The sequence below is a fragment of the Pogona vitticeps genome, chromosome 12, assembly GCF_051106095.1.
Source record: "Pogona vitticeps strain Pit_001003342236 chromosome 12, PviZW2.1, whole genome shotgun sequence".
Classification (NCBI taxonomy): domain Eukaryota; kingdom Metazoa; phylum Chordata; class Lepidosauria; order Squamata; family Agamidae; genus Pogona; species Pogona vitticeps.
The window spans coordinates 14,066,916-14,083,474 of record NC_135794.1 but is presented as its reverse complement, the minus strand read 5'-3'; the positions used below and the strand labels follow the sequence as shown (position 1 = coordinate 14,083,474).

At 39.7% G+C, this 16,559-nt stretch overlaps 1 protein-coding gene across 2 annotated transcripts in view; it reads left to right on the top strand.

Annotated features, from left to right (window-relative positions):
- The window catches only part of MAP2K5 (mitogen-activated protein kinase kinase 5), a 204,179-nt gene that overhangs the window by 51,449 nt on the left and 136,171 nt on the right, over positions 1–16,559 (top strand). The window lies entirely within an intron of this gene.

Genomic DNA, 16,559 nt, shown 5'->3' with positions numbered 1-16,559 from the left:
GATTCATACTTCTTATGTTCCATGTTTCAGTTGTATGTGTTGTATTGGCTTCGGATTTTCCTTTGTTCCTCACTAGTTGCTGGTTGAGAGCTTTCTCATCCTAGGTCAGATATTTCAGTCCTTTTTTTCTTTTTGGACTGTCTCATCTTGGGTTATTCATGGTAAGGAAATTCCAGTAAGAGTTTACCATTGCCACCTACTGTGCAGAACTAACAAAAGTCAGTTGGAGTGTCACCATCATTGCCTCCTTTGCCAGTGTCACTGCCAGCTACCACTGCTGTCCAGTAGCTGCCTTAAAGAGGGTGGATATTAATAATGTCACCTCTTTAGCCTTGGGTTCTTTCACCACTACTTTAGCATTTTCTGTTTTTTAAATCTTCCTCCTTCCTATGACTACCACCTGGCAGGACACTTCACTATTGCCTCCTAAGATGTTCTGTTGCAGTAGGGAAAAGTCCCACAGAAGGTAAAAAGAAGCTACAGCAAGGGCCCTCCAGGTACAGTGGACCAGCTGAGCCTCTGAGAAAGGCACCCCCGCAGGTGCGTGTGCGCTCTTGGGTGCATGCATGAAGGGGTGAGGGCTCACGCTGGCGCTGGCATGTGCACAAAGCATCAGTGGGGAGGGGAGTGTGTCCGGGGGGGCAAGAGGTCTGTCTTCGCAGCTCAGTCTGGCTCAGGCCACGGACCAGCACCGGGCCACAGACCGGGGGTCGATGACCTCTGCTCCAGGAGGTTCTGAACCCACATATTTTTGTAAGAGCCTTTATTGGCATACCTACATCTTTTGACATGGGGCTCCTCCTACATTGCTAAATGCACTTTTTTGTCCCAGCATCCCTCTGGCAGTCCTTAGTTATTCAAACAGTTGTAGGTTAGAGAGAAGCAGGCACATTTCACACTCAGTCAGCATTCAATATACAGTGGACCCTCTACTTAAGGAATTAATCCGTATTGGAATGGTGGCTGCAAGTCGAAAAGTCTGTAAGTCGAATCTCCATTGACCTACAATGCACTGAAAACCGATTAATCCCATAACCAGTGGTTTTTATTCTATTTTTATTCCATTTTGGGTTTTTTCTGGTCTGTAAGTCGATTCTCTGGCTGCAAGTCGAATCTAAATTTTGCAGCCAGAGAAGTCTGTAACTCGAAAAGTCTGTAAGTCGAGTCGTCTGTAAGTCGAGGGTCCACTGTACTGTACTGTATAGAGTTATATCTCTAGTTTTTAATTTGTGGGTGCTTTAGGTTTTAATGTTCTTTGAGACCTCTCTTTGCCATATTAAGATTCTTCTGGTAAAGCTAAATTAAACCAGTTTAACAGAAATTTCATTCATTCAGTTTCTTCTGAAGTCTCACTCCGTCCATGTAAATGGATGTTAGTCTTCTATCTTCCATCATTTCCACTTGCAGCTGTAGATCTTCTGTTGCTCAGTGTTTCTTAACCTTGGGTTACTCAGGTGATATTGAACTGCAACTCCCAGAAACCCCAGCCAGCACAGCTGGTGGTGAAGGCTTCTGGGAGTTGCAGTCCAAAAACACCTGAGTAACTGAAGGTTAAGAATCACTGCTCTAAATGATCCACTTCATTTTTTTGCCCCCTTTCCTATCTTTTTGCCCATGCCTAGGCTGAATTCTTCAGGCCTCATTTTTATGCTGGTTTGAAGCTAAAATAGTGTGTCCAGATGTTTTTCTTATGGTGCTGCAGTGGCCTGGTATGTTGTTTCTCTTATGCTGATACATTTGCTATGGGCTATTTATTTTATTTTGCTTTATTTCCTTTTTGCCTTCGTTAGATTTAATTTTGCTTTGACAGAGTGTCTGAGTTAAGCAGTCGTCTTGGCTCCTAGCTGGCTCTGATCCTCAATAGTTCTGTTGCTACAATATGCTGCCCAGTCCTGGCATAGCTCCTACAAAATGGCTCCATGATTGAATGAAGATTTGAATGTTTCAGCCGTTTCAACTGTAACTACAGTGATGCCCCGCTAGACGCTTACCCCGCTGAATGACAAAATCACTTGAGGATGACTTTTTTGCGATCGCAATTGCAATCGCAAAATGATGTTTCCTATGGGGGATTTTTGATTAGGTCCTTGCTTTGCGAACTGTTCGTTTGCAAAATGATGATTTTTCCAGCTCTGCAAAATGGCTTCCCTTCCCAAAATGGCTGGCTTCCCTTCGCAAAAGGCTGTTTTCTGGACAGAAGCTTCACAAAACAGCGATTTTAAACAGCTGATCAGCGGTTCTCTAAGGGCAATCTTCGCTGGACGATGAGGTATTTTCCCATTGGAAATCATTAACCGGTTTTCAATGCATTCCATTGGTTTTTTTTTTCACATGACGATGATTTCACTGTACAGCAATTTTAACGGAATGGATTATCGTCGTCATGAGGGGCACCACTGTATTTGGTTAAGATTGAAATGGAATGTATCTAGATGGTTTGCCCCCTTACTCTGTTTTTGCCTTGAGAGATCATTGTGCTAGCCATTCTTGAGAAGTGGGGAGGTTCTAGTAACCGCAACAAGATGAAATATGGGGCATGGGAAAGTTTCTTTTAAAACCAAAGCATTATCCTTTGGTTAATCATACCTCATGCAAACAAGAGATATATGCACTGCACCATCCTCACCTGGTATCTCTTCAGCTTCAAATGGCCTTGAAAGTTAATGCATTTTTTGTGTTTACAACTCCCCTGATGCTCTTCTGTCTTGCCTCTCCCCTGCTTTTAAATGTGCTTGTCCCCACTTAAAAAATAAATCACTCCTCACATATACCCCAATGGGAACCTTATGCTATGAGCTTCCCAGGGCATTTGCCAGATGAAGCTATGTACATAAACTGTTATTAATTTTAATGAATTAAGGATTATAATACAAAGTGGTTGTTTACTTGACAGGAAAGACTATCTCCTGCATAGGGGGAAAGTTTATGTTTCGTAATGCAAACATTCACACTTAATAGTATTCCGTAGTGTGTCAAAAATATTCCACTAGGAATTAAAGTTTGTAAAAGAAGCCCTGAGAAGGATTTCTTCCAGAGAAGACTGATTTTAGTTTGCAAGATTCACATTTTGTTACCTTAGAAGACAATGTAAATTTTGTTTTTCAGGGGAGTTTTAAAAACATAATAAAAAGCACTGTTATGCTAAGTTCTCTCACCTGATGCATATTAATGCCATTGGCTGCATTATTAGACCCTAGTGTGGTTCCCAGCCCCTATTCTAAACCTTTAACTGATGGGATTGGGGCAGTGCTGTTATAGAGCAGGGAAAATACATAATGCAGGGAATAGTTATACTGTAGTAGCCTTCTTGTGCAACTCAGTAGGTCTCAACAAGGCTATCTGACCATATGCGAATGACAACTTTCTCGGTTCTTCTCACATGTTCAGTGATTGTCTTTGTTTGTGAAAGCTGGTGCCACAATAAACCTTTGTGGAGTTAGCCAGCTTTTACAGATCAGAATTTAGCTGTGGATGTTTATTTTGAGATATTTCTGCATATTTGGGGAATACTCCACCTACATCATTCATGGGATCATAAATGATTTCGTTTGCAGCAGAAGTTAAATTAAAATTATTACATATGGAAGCTTAAAGGCTTATGTACTGTATTCTGCTCTGGTTATAGTTATGCAACTGCATGTGCTTCACTGGGGTGAAGTGGTGATCATTTTATCAAATAAAATTAATTACAAATAGTTTTGTTGCTGTGTTTTGTATTTTCTGGCTGCCAGCTTTTCATACTCTGAGCTTGTTTCTGAAATGTGTGCACTTCGTATTGATTTGTAACTGAAGAACAAAAGCATGCATGTTTGTGTCTGTGTCTTTCTAAAACCTTGCACTGAGTCGTATCCATTATGGCAATGAAATATTACCCACATCCAGCAAACAAGAAGGTACGTTTCAGTTCACTGAGCAGAAGTGTTTGGCTTCTGTTTCCAGGTGAACTAACTATTATTGAAATAGTTTATGGAGATTGAGATATTGATCACTTTCATGCTAACCATGGCTTAAGGGAGGAGTGGGGGTGGTCAGGATGTTGTTCAGAAGACAGTATATGTGTGTACATTTAGGGGTTTTAGTGTTTCTATGAGTTTTTTGCTTGCAGAGAAGGATATCTTTGTTTCATTTTGATGACAGTATAATTATACTTCAAAAATGCACTTGATTACTCTGTGCAGCAGAATTGTTCCAGTGCATTGCCTTGGCCAATACTGCTATACAAACAACTTTTCAGTCAATTGAGCTGGGTTTAAAAAATCAATATTTTTTTAGCAATATTTCTAGGGGGAAGTTGCTGAATCTAGTTTTTTTTCTTTCTTTCTTTTTTTGCCTGCCTGCCTGCCTGCCTTCCTTCCATTTAATGGGAAGATGCTTTATATCTTGTAATATCCTGTTTAGTTTGTTTATCCATTTTCTTAGCTAAGAGACACTGGTGAGCATTTAGAACTTTGTGCTCCTGAGATTTTGTGTTGGTCCAACATACAGTGGTGCCTCACAAGACGAACGCCTCACGGGATAAAAAACCCGCAAGATGAATGGTTTTTGCAATCGCTATCGTGCCTTGCAAGACGGCTTCTTCTATGGCCGTGCTTCGCAAGACAAATGTTTTTCGCAAGACCGATGCCTCGCAAGACAAATGAATTTTTTTCATCTTGTGAGGTTCCCATAGGAATGCATTGCAATACATTCCTATGGGAAACTGCTTTTCGCAAGTCAAAAATTTCGCAAGACAACGCTACTCATGGAACGAATTACATTTGTCTTGCAATGCAGCACTGTATTGGGACAAAATACAGCCAAGAGGTGTGTGGTAGTTTTTTTTCCTTTAGAATATTGGTAGTTTGTGTGAAAGTTTCTCATCTGTTGTTTCCCTGTGGTGAACTGCAAGTTAAAGCCTCCTACCTAACTCCTCACCATAGACTAGTGATAGATGAATCTTTTACTTGTGATTCTCTTTAGGTTCTCATTTTTCAGCATTAAGTTCTTCAGTCCTGATTGTGCGTCTGTTGCAATGTTTATAAAGCCAGCATTAAAATTTGTGTACATTTCTTCCAATATGCACCTTTTTGTACTAATATATTCATTTTGCAAATTAGATTCCTTATTATATTGCATATCTTTTCCCAAATTAGTGCATTTTAATTTGTATTTCTGCCTTTTTGTATGCATTTTTAAAATTTGCAAACAGCATGACATTTGGAAAAGTGCAAATTTTATACAAATTCCTTTCTTCCTTTTACCAGCCAAACTATTTAGTAGAATGTTTCATAAAAGTTCTTGCCACCAAGGATTGAAATTTCCCTCCTCTGCTGCATATGTTTTGACACCTCCAGTACCAATGCAAAACTGGCATTGCAATCTGCACAATGGCTTAATTGTTTTCAGAATTCTGTTAGTTGTATTATTATACCTAATTGTAATTTATTTTACTTCTTAAGTGTTTTCTGAAAGCAAGTATGACGGAGTATACCAACTCTTGGGTTTATATTGGGAAATATTTGTATACTGTAGCATCTAGGGTATTTACTTAAATTGCTTTTTTTGAAAAATAATTCACTGAAAAGACCAAACAGCACTGTAAGTGGGTTTGCTTCATTACACATTTTTAAAATTATATTCTTAGTGCAATATTCTGTTGCTCAAGGTCTTAAGTATCACATTTTGAGGGTGGGGGCAAAATAACTTCTTGATTTCCCATAAAATATACTAACAACATGATTTATAAGAGAGCACCCACTTTCTAACATTTGTGGCTCAGTGGAAACGACCCTTAAGTGTTTATACAAAAACATTGGTATAATATGAAACTGTGTCACTGGTAAATAATAACTACTATTTTTGTTGTGAATCCCGGAATCTGTGCTTTGGTAAGGTCCTGCATTGCTTTGACCTTATGACTTCCTTCAGATTTGAGAACTACATCCACCAGTCTGGATGAAGACCCCAGCTCTGCTTGCAGCAGTAATCAACTAGATGTCTCTGGGAATCTCAGAAGCATGGGCCCCTTGGCAATGGTGTCCCTTCCCATTACTCGTCCTTCCCTCTCAACATGGAACTTCCATTTAGGACTTAGGGCAAGAAATGTTTTCTGCACAAGTGTGTGTTCAAGGTGTAAAGGAGAAATCCCTATGGAGTGTGGTTATTGAACTTCCTAAAAATGGAATGCTGGAAGGGATCACCACAATAAAATAAACAAAATACAATGTAAAATACATAATAGCAAAATGAAGTAATGTACAATCATGCTAGTTTAAAAAATATAGCAGTAAACAGTAAGTTGCTAAATTCAGAGATACCTAAGAGTTAAAAAAAAGAATAATGAATCTATATCAAAACAGCAGCTTAATACAGGGGAATGTATTAGTGAAGCATATTGTTTCCACCTTGGAGGAAGATGGAAAATATAAATCAAAGCTTGTTAAAGGGGACCATACAGAAAGGAATAAGTTCTAAGCTTGAGAATTTCTTGAGTGTTTGATTTGTTGTGCTAATTTTTCTGTCAGTGCTATTGTCCAGAACCATCCTCTCTATTTTTTTAGTGATAGATTTTTGCTGATAGCTATTTCTGGATGTGCTATCAGACACATAAATAGAATCAGCTGTTTTGTGCTTTAAATGATTATTATTATTTTTGTAAAAGAGCATAAGGAGAGAAATGGACAGGTTGTTCAGTGATCTTTTCTGTCTCCTTAAAGACCTTTACTCAGAAGTAGGAAATTGATGAGCAAGTACATCATGTTTGTTTGCTTGTTTGTTTAGTCGTTAAGTTGTGTCCGACTTTTCGTGACCCCATGGACCAGAGCGCGCCAGGCCCTCCTATCTTCAAGTACATCAAATATGTAATTAAGAACCTATGTAATTTTGCGAACGGAGCGGTTCGTTAAAACGTTCCTAGGTAGGGACGTTTGTAAGTTGAGGTTCCACTGGATGGAATCCTGACTTAAATATTTGCCTACAAGTCCTCTAACACTTTGCTTCTAAGTTTTTGTTGATGAAACTAATTTTAAAAGGGGTTAAATTCCAATGATAAACCAGTTTAAGATTATGTTCTCTTGTCAAGTCACAGAGCCTGAAATCTGAACATCTCCCTAAGAATCTTCCAGAACTTTATAGACCTTGAGGGAAAAGTCAGAAGCCTGTGTTCATCTTTATTCCTCTTAAGGGTTTATTCCAGATTGAAATCAGGCTATTATTTCTAATCATATCAAAATTAATCTGGGTATCACAATATATTCATTGTTGCAATAATTCCAAACAACATCAGCTTGTATAATTCTACAAGGTTTACTAACAAACATTACTTTTTTGTTCCATAAGCACAAATATAGTTCAAAGTTGTTGAGAATATCCACAAGCCTTACAGCTCTGGAAAAACTGTAGGCACAAATGCTTAAAAATATATATGAAATCTAAACTTGAATTGCAGGCAGATATTTAAGTCAGGATTCCATCCAGTGGAACCTTGACTTACGAACGTCCCTACCTAGGAATGTTTCAACTTACGAACCGCTCCGTTTGCAGAATTTTGCTTCGACTTGCGAATGGAGCTTCGACTTATGAACACAAAAAGGCAGGGGAAAAGGCGGGAAATTTGAATTTACTGTAACTGTTGGTGGCAAAGAGGCTGCTGCTTTATAGCTCTTTCACCCCAACAGTTAGGGAAAGGGATGCGGTGGGGGTCGCCCGGAGCCAAGAGGCTTCCGCTGCTGCTGTGACCAGCACTGCTGGGAGGCTTGAGCTGGGCGGGTTTCTTCGGCTGCTCGCCTCCCAGCTCGCCTCCTGCTCACTGCCCTCCACCATTTGAATTTCCCGCCATCGGCCCACGGAGGGTGGCACAGAGCAAGTGGAAGGCGAGCTGGGAGGTGAGTGGCCAAAGAAACCCGGCCAGGCTCAAGCCTCCCAGCGGTGGCGGTCACAGCAGCAGTGGAAGCCCGGGAGGCTTCGGACGGGTAAGATGCTCCTTTTTCCTTTAAAAAAACCTTGTTCTGGGTGGGTTTTGGAGGGTGGGTTTGAACTGGGGGGGTTGTTTCTGTGCTGTGTTGTCTTGTTTTGGATGTATTTGTTTGTTTGTGTATGTGTGTGTGTGTGTTTTGCAGTCCCAGCGAGGGACTTGCTCTGTTTATTTTTACTTTTGGTAGTTTTTTTCAAATGTTGGAACGGGTTAATCCCATTTCCATGCATTTCAATGGGAAATGGCACCTCAATTTATGAACATTTCAACTTACGAATGCTATTCCAATACAGATTAAGTTCGTAAGTCGAGGTATCACTTCCAGGGTGGAAGTACAATAAAAAGGCCAAAAATAATGGTTTTAGTTGCATTCTAAAAAATGCAGGAGTTTACAGTCTAAAAAGGCACACTGAAAAAACAAATGGTAGAGAATATGATTGTAAAACAACAAAGTTATTAAAAATAAAAATATATTAAAACAATTTTCTTAGCCATTAAGCATATTAATAATACATGTGAAATCATTCTAAATTCTCACCCAGCCAAGCCAGCTTGAATATTCTCACATATCCAACTGGTTCAAACTAGTAGATGCTAAGCTTTCCACCCTCGACCTATCCCCTGAAACCTTGGCCGACCTTGACCTTCCTAAAGCCCACCTTATCATTAAGTCTAAACTACTAGAACAAGAAACCCGGACCCTCCTACTTAATCTAAATCCCACTTGCTCACCATCTTACTTTGGGCTCCCCCCCTTACTGGGCCACCCAGCCAGTTATCTCTTTCACCTGACAGACCCAAGGAAAAGGAGGGCCTTTCTTCTTGCTCGTTTAAACATCTTCCCATCTGCTTATCACTTTGGCAGATACTCCAATACCCCCCGATCAAACAGATTCTGTCCACTCTGTCTCCGCGAATCAGACACAGTAGCCCATATTTTACTTCGTTGCCCCTCTCACTCTGCCCTTAGATCTTCCTTGCTACACCCTTTTCTCCTAACCCTCCCTCCCTCCCTCTCTGACCCCCTCCCAATTCTTCTAAGTGATTACTTTCCAACCACTACCCATCTCGTGGCGGAATTTCTGTCAACTATTCTTATGAGAAACCGTAATCCCCATCCCTCCCAACTTCAGTTTTAACCTTCCCCCTCTTTACTTCCCTGGTTACTTTGTCTATTTTTCTTACTGTAATCAAATGCCAATAAAGGTTTATGTATGTATGTGTATAATATGTAGAAGAAAATCCATGATGACTGTGTTTCTGTCTTGTGTTGATAAGTTGAATGTTGCTGTTTCTTCCCTAACTATCTTTTCTGGCCATTATTTATATACTTATTACTCTTTCATCAGCTATACCAATCCTTTCTGCAGGGTCCGAAGGTCCAGGGACTTGGTGCACCAAGATTTTTTTTTTTAAAAAAATAGGAATCTCTATTTTTGTTATGCTTATTGTGACTCTGCGGTTTTTTAACTTAGAATCTGGCAGGTTGCCACTGCACCATTGTTTTGACTAACATTTTATAAAGCCTGGAAGAATCAGGTGCATCAAGGTCCTAGAAAACCAGAGTAGTGTAGATTACAGTGTCAATTCTTTCCATCATTTCCTTTCATTTTAAACATATTCAGCTGTCAGGAATGTTATTGTATAGTGACGTTGCTTGGCTGGAGAGCTGGATTATTGTTTCGCAATGACTTTAGTAAACTATTCTTCAAGCCTTGATTTTAAAAGCACTCTAATTTTAAGGGTGGGGGTTTTTTTTACACCCGCTTAATTATTTTTATTCTATACAGACAAACTTTCACATCTTCACACTAATGTTTAAAGAGGTAGAAGCTTGAGAAACCTGTTTTTCCATCACCAGTTATCATCATCAATTGAAAAGTTGAGATATTTTTCCCAAACCGATTTTGCACCCAAAGTGTTTTTGGGTGGCATTGATTAATCAGTCATAAATCTTGGAGATTAACCTTTTGCTTTCTTCTTTGGTTTGCTTAATAAGATTTTCAAAAGATGAGGCAAGGGGTTCTATTTGGGCTTTGATATAATGAGCTGAAGCTGGGTAAGTGACCTGAGCTCTTTACATTGAAGAAAACTGTAGTTGAGTCTACTTGTGTTCTAATTTGTGATTCTGATTTAGAAATACAGTAAAAAATACAAACAGGTATTTTAGGAGTTAAAGGCTCCTGGATTCCAGTCCTTAAACTGAGAAAATTTACTCTTGTCTGTAAACAAGAGATGATACCAAAAGAGAAGTAACTGTATCAGGCGTAGTATGCTTGACAAATGGGAAAAACAGAATAGAGGGGTGCTCCCTCTATGGCAGACCTCGGCAAAGTGCGGTCCGAGGGCCACATACGGCCCGCGAGCCACTCCTGTCCGGCCCGCTGACAGTTTTGAACATCAAAATCATTTATAGCTTTTTGTCTAAAGTTGATCATTTGCTTATCTTTAACATACCGCAAAAAACCTCTTTAGTATTTGTGAAGATTAACAAGTTTAAAATAAAAACAATCATAACATCACTGTTTCATTTTATTTTTAAGTAAAGTTGGTTCGGCCCCCGAATACAGTTCAGATATTTCTTGTGCCCCCCCTATAGAAATTAATCGGCCACCCCTGCTCTATGTCCTGCTTGTGAGTTTACCTGGCTGTGCTAAAAACAGTGTTGATGTACCTTTCGGTCTAATTCAGCAGGACAGTTCTTATGTTGATTCCTGTCTAGGCTCATCAGATGAAGTGCACGAGTAATCCTCCTAGCTTTTGTATGTCAGTCATTGAGACATGAAACCTGCTCCCCTCCCCTGCAGGACATTGTATCTTCCATCTTCCCATGCCTGCTTTTACTTTCTCACATGTACCTAACCATTACTTTAAATATATCTGGGCTATAACTCCACTAAATTCCTGCATATTGGACAGGTGTTACAGGCTAACCAAGACTGACCGGTGATTGTAGTTCACTTGTTTCCATTGACCCCAGCCGTTGGCTGCCCGGCTCATAAAATCTGTTATGCACAAAAGTGCATAAAATGAAGATGAAGTGCGTCCTCTCAGCCTTGACAAAAATGTTCCTCCTGCTGAATGGGCGCTGCAGTGAAAGTAAATAAATGAATGGACAGCAATCACAGCCTAGTTGATGAAACTGTTCAATTAAAGCACAGACATTTACATGGTGTAATTTCCCTAAATTGCCAATGAGCCCCTTTAGACACAACCAGTGTTCAAATTGATTTCAGCATTGATTTTGGCTGAAGCTGATAAATTTCTGCTTGTTAGTTAAAGTAATTTTGCAGAAGACTTTGTACTGCAGTATTGAAGTGTTCATTTAGCTGATGGTTAAAAGAGGAGTTATTTACCGAGGGCTGCAGTGTTGTTCTGAGATGGAGCAATTCCCCAATCATCTTTTACTTTTACTTTTAATTTTTTAAGCTTCTGTATCCCAATCAATAGGTGACTGGAACTGATTAAAACTTATCCAACCAGCTGCCTATGGCAGTTTAATTAGAAACTGGTTGATTCTTAAATTAAACTTGTTTTTATGCACTGTGTGCTCATTCTCCTAAAGATTCAGCCAAAAGTTAAGTTGTTCTTGATTAAAAATAAGTCAAGTGTTTTGGTAAGAAACAACAGAAGACGGAGGTTACCAGAGATAATATTGGGAGATTTAATCTATGCCTCTGTCCTACCACTGTACACAGGAATGAACATTGCTGACTAAATAGTGTCTTTTGGAACTCCTTTGAATTTGACTGAGTTGAGGTGAAGAGCAGTCACATACGTAGATTTGCCTTTTGTAACCTGTCCTTTAATTGGCTGTCTTCCATGTAAGAACAAGCAGAAGTATGCTTACTTTCATTTCGATAAAGCTCTTCTTGTGGCTTTGGCCTTTCAAGTTTCCCAAGGGACTCAAGCCAATCCTGCCAGCTGGTCTATATATAGTAAACATGTTTCCAGATGGAGGGTTCATAGCATTGCTAGTCAAAAGACAGTGCGCCTCTATTCTGATTTTTTCTCTTTGCCAGATTCCTTTCTGGTAAGCAGGAAAAAAATAAGACTGAAAAAGTGGTGGAGAAAATATAAAGATGGCACCCTCTGAGGGCCCCATAAAATTCCAGGAAGGCTCAAATTCAGAATCTGCAGACACCCAGAAACATTATTTCTTTTTAAAAACTGCTCTTAATTCTTTAGGATGCTAGAACAGTGTAAAAATATGATTAAAGTGGTAAAAATACTAAAAATCAGGTTTTAAGTGATTGTCACATACACAATATTTGGTAATTTACGGGCTATTTCACTCGCACAGAAAAGTCCTTTGCAAATAGGAAACTAGCAGATAATAGAGATGGGAGAGGGTCTCACCCACTATCCTGCCTGTTTTCTGCTGGTTGGAGATTTTAAAAATAAAGAGCTGTTTAAAATGTGATCCCATATTTGCACCCTGAAATGAGGACCTTTATCTCTTCATTCTGTTGCATATGAAGTTGGTCTAGTGACAGTGGCTGTGCCAGAGGATTACTTCAATTTGGTAATAAATCATTTTGCAGTCATCATTCAAACATCTGCAGTGGGATTTTGGACAGAAGGAAGATTGGTCTAGGTTGTTTGATTTGAATAAGCAGAGCTTTAGTAAAAAGCTGCTGTTCTCTAGTACAAGAACGCTCGTATGCTCACTTCTGAATTTCCTCTTTTAAAGTGCCAGCCAGTGAGGCTAATGGCCTTGCCTATTACAGAAGGCAACAACTATCAAAGTGCTAATTTCCTGGAAGCCATCAGAATCTCTTCCTTTCTAGATGGCAGTTTCAGTACATGAAAATATCATAATTAAAATTCTGAAACTCTGCACATTAGTGTAGAGCAGAGCACTAAATCTAGCAGGCATAGAAAAGTCTGGAACCAATTCTGTGTGTGATTTGCTACATGTTGACTGCAGCTGGTGACCATCACATCCTTGCACAGTATATAATATTCAGTTTTTATAACTTATTATAGATGAGAATGTGATGAGTTTTCTCTTGATTATTTCAGTATTGGTGGGAAAGTGCTCCATATTTTTTTATTCTGAAGTTCGTCAGCATTGAGAGCTAGCACTGAGTAATATATTATGGAGCCAAGTCAATAGCTGCCTTGCAGTAGTGGTGCATTTGAAATAAGGTGTGGATGATTTAAAGCATCTTTGCTTTCAAGAGCCTTTTTGAGCTACCAGCACACTTCTTGTGCAGCCCATAAATTGCATGTCTTTGGTTCCACATACTGCAGAAACCTGTGACTTTTAAGAACCACGAGGCCTCTTCATTTTGAAACCAAGAAGGAACTGGGAGAAGCAATACAGCTTAAAGTAAGATGGAGGAACTGACAGTCTCTTTGTGTCATCAGCTATGCTTTGGACAAATCTCGCAGAAGAGTGATAACATTTAGGGAACAGAAAATTCTGAGCCGAAGCCAACATAATTCTTCCGGTAGCAGGAAATCTACTGTCTTAAATATTGCTGAACTGTGGATTATCGACAGTTCTGGATAAGGTGGTTCTAAATTGTGTCGTGTGCTGCAAAGTCAGTGACCCTAATACGAGATATTCAAGGAATGGTTTTACCAATGCCACCCAAACCCCGCAAGTTTCCATGATCTGAACACGTCGTGATCTGAACACAGGTCTCCTCTCCAAGTCTGTCACTCTGTCCTCTACACCCCACACTGGGTAGCTGGCTCTTTCTTCAGTAGAAGCTGTCAGTTTTCCTAAGTGTGTACACAGTAGGAGTAAATAGCATTTGATAGCTCCTTCTTCACCACCCGTCAGGTGAAGTGGGATCATTGCTGTTGTTCCTTTCCCTGCCCCCAGATAACAGTTTCACCAGTGTATGCCTATGTAACCCATTTCTGGAGAAATATGGAAGGTTTTGCTGAAGCTGCAAGTATGTATGTGCCTCTGATCACACAGTCTGTTTCTATGTGCCCAAAATAGCAATCTTACCAGGTCTGGGCACATTGCCTTCTCAGAACACCCTGCAGGGAAGAATTTGAATTTTCCAAACTGTAGCTGCTCGCAGTTATGCAAAATGGACTTGGCCCATGCTGGTCCCTTCAGGGCTTCAAATGTCTCGAGATATGGTTAATAGTCAAGGTTAATAAAATATTTGACACAATTGTGCCAGTCCTGCATAAATGCTGTCCTTTGTAGAGGGATATAGAAAGTTCCAAATAATGAGCATTAATAGGGAGGTTTGTGCTTTTGTGTTCCTAGGATGAGCTATCAAAAAAGGCAGCAACTGGCATATTTTGGGCCAGGAAATAAATTAGGAAAGATAGGCAGAAAAAGCACATAATCTTCACAGCAGATTAAAATGACTGTTCCAAGTCCTGCTTGGAAAAAGAAAACTGCCCATGTTTATCATCCTTCAGGTTTTCTGATTTGGTGGGCAAAACAGGTTAAATATAGTAAGGATTAGGGTATAGTACAGTATACTTATTCTACAGCTGATCTGTTGCCCCAGGAATGGGTTATAAGTATAGGTACATATTAGTGAGATCATTAGTTATCTGGGGACAAGGAAAGGAACCGAAATGATATAGTTATTTTACAGGATGTTTAGCTCCTTGTTAACTATTTTTACAATTAAACTTCCTAACTGTTAGAGTGGTAAGACAGTGGAATCAATTACCTTGAGAAGTGGTGAGTGCTCCAACACTGGAGGTAATGGTGTCTAGTTGCGCTGGCTATGTGACCACAGAAACTCTACGGACAGATGCTGGCTCTGTGGCTTGGAAATGGGAATGAGCACCACCCCCTAGAGTCAGCCATTACTGGACAAATTGTCAAGGGGAACCTTCACCTTTACCTATTCAAGATAAATTTAAACAACCACCTGTCAGATATCCTTTGATTTGGATTCCTGCCTTGAGCAGGGGATTGAACTTGATGGCCTTATAACTTCACTATTCTATGATTCTATGATTTTATTTAATTCAATCATCTTGGTTTGCCAGTCCATAGATTATAAACACTGAACTATCTTCAGCTTTTAGGTTGTTTGTTTATAAATATTGACCCCATAATCACACAACCAAACCATTTATTGTTTAAGAGATTTATCTTAAAGTTACAGCAATTACAGCATGTGGGGCACCTCTGTCCTTGCCAACTTTAACAGAGTACAGTGGACCCTTGACTTACAGAGGGCTCCACTTACAGACTTTCCGAGTTACAGACTTCTCTGGCCGCAAAATTTAGGTTTGACTTGCAGCCGGAGAATTGACCTACAGAGTGGGAAAAAAACGGAACAAAAACGGCCACTTATGGAATAATCGGTTTTCAGTGCATTGCAGGTCAATGGAGCCTCGACCTACAGACTTTTTGAACTGCAGCCACTGTTCCAATACGAATTAATTCCATAAGTCGAGGGTCCACTGTAAGTTGGCTCATTGATGGGTGGCTCTTCATATATTGAATCAAATACAGGAGTCAGTACATGTAAGAGCTCTATGTGTGGCCTAGAATTGGGTTCCACAATTGAATCAAGGTAGCAAGTACATAATTTGAATGACCAAGGTCCATTTGTAGTTGTACATATGTTGGGACAGAAAATGTTCCTCCAGCAAACTCATTGGGACAGGTAATTACTGCAGCAGCTACAGCCTAATTTGAAGTGTTGGCTGTTAATTAAAATACTGTCAAGGTGTTCGGTTTTCCTTTGGTGTAACCAAAGCTCCCATTCAGACTCCATTAATCACTTTACAGTTAATGTGCTGGAGGAGGTCAGGACAATTGAGATGCCATGGTGGTCAGAAGTAAACAAATTTCCTTTCTTCAAGATAGTGTGGCACTTGCAGAAGCAAAAGGATGCTCTGCCCCCTTGGGCATGGTATCTGGTTTGTGATCTCTTTCTCAATGATAATTAAATGTTAAATTGCTACTGTCAATGCTCTGTAAACCAAACCAGGTACTTGCTCTTTGCTGGAAATTTAACCCAAACTTCCACGGATGAATTGGCGTGCATCATAATTAAATCATCAAGTCTTTCTTTCTAATTCACTTGGAAACAAGACACCCCTCCCCTTTATGGAAGAAGGAGGGGGGGGCGAGGATCAGCTTTCTTGACAAGCTAATTAAGTTGCCAAACTGCCCGGCACAGTACATATTAAACTAACAGACGCTAAGCATGCTATCTCAGTTGCTTGTTTTCTTATCTTTTTTGCAGATCGGAAAGTCAAAATGTTTTGTCACTGTTGGTTTCGTCCATAGTTACCTGATGACCTTACTCTCCTTACTCTCTTTGGTATATCGATTGAGCTTTCCGCTGTCAGTCTATCAGTTGTCACTTTGGTAGATGTGCTACTACTGCTGCTTTTAAATGCTTTTTTTTCTTCAAGTGCATTTAGGATTTACAGCAGATACTGCAAAGCTTTAAAATTTGCGACAATGAAATCTCTCTTGTGTACTGTTTTTGAACAAAGTCACATTTGTAAACTAAAAACAAAGGCATATATGAAACGAGAAGACATGGAAATATTCCTTTCCTAAATATAGGAACAAAGTCACCAAGGATTGCAGTCCACCAGCCTTTGTGATTAGGGAGTTCCTTTGCATTTTATGTTGTGGGTCCTTCATCCTTTA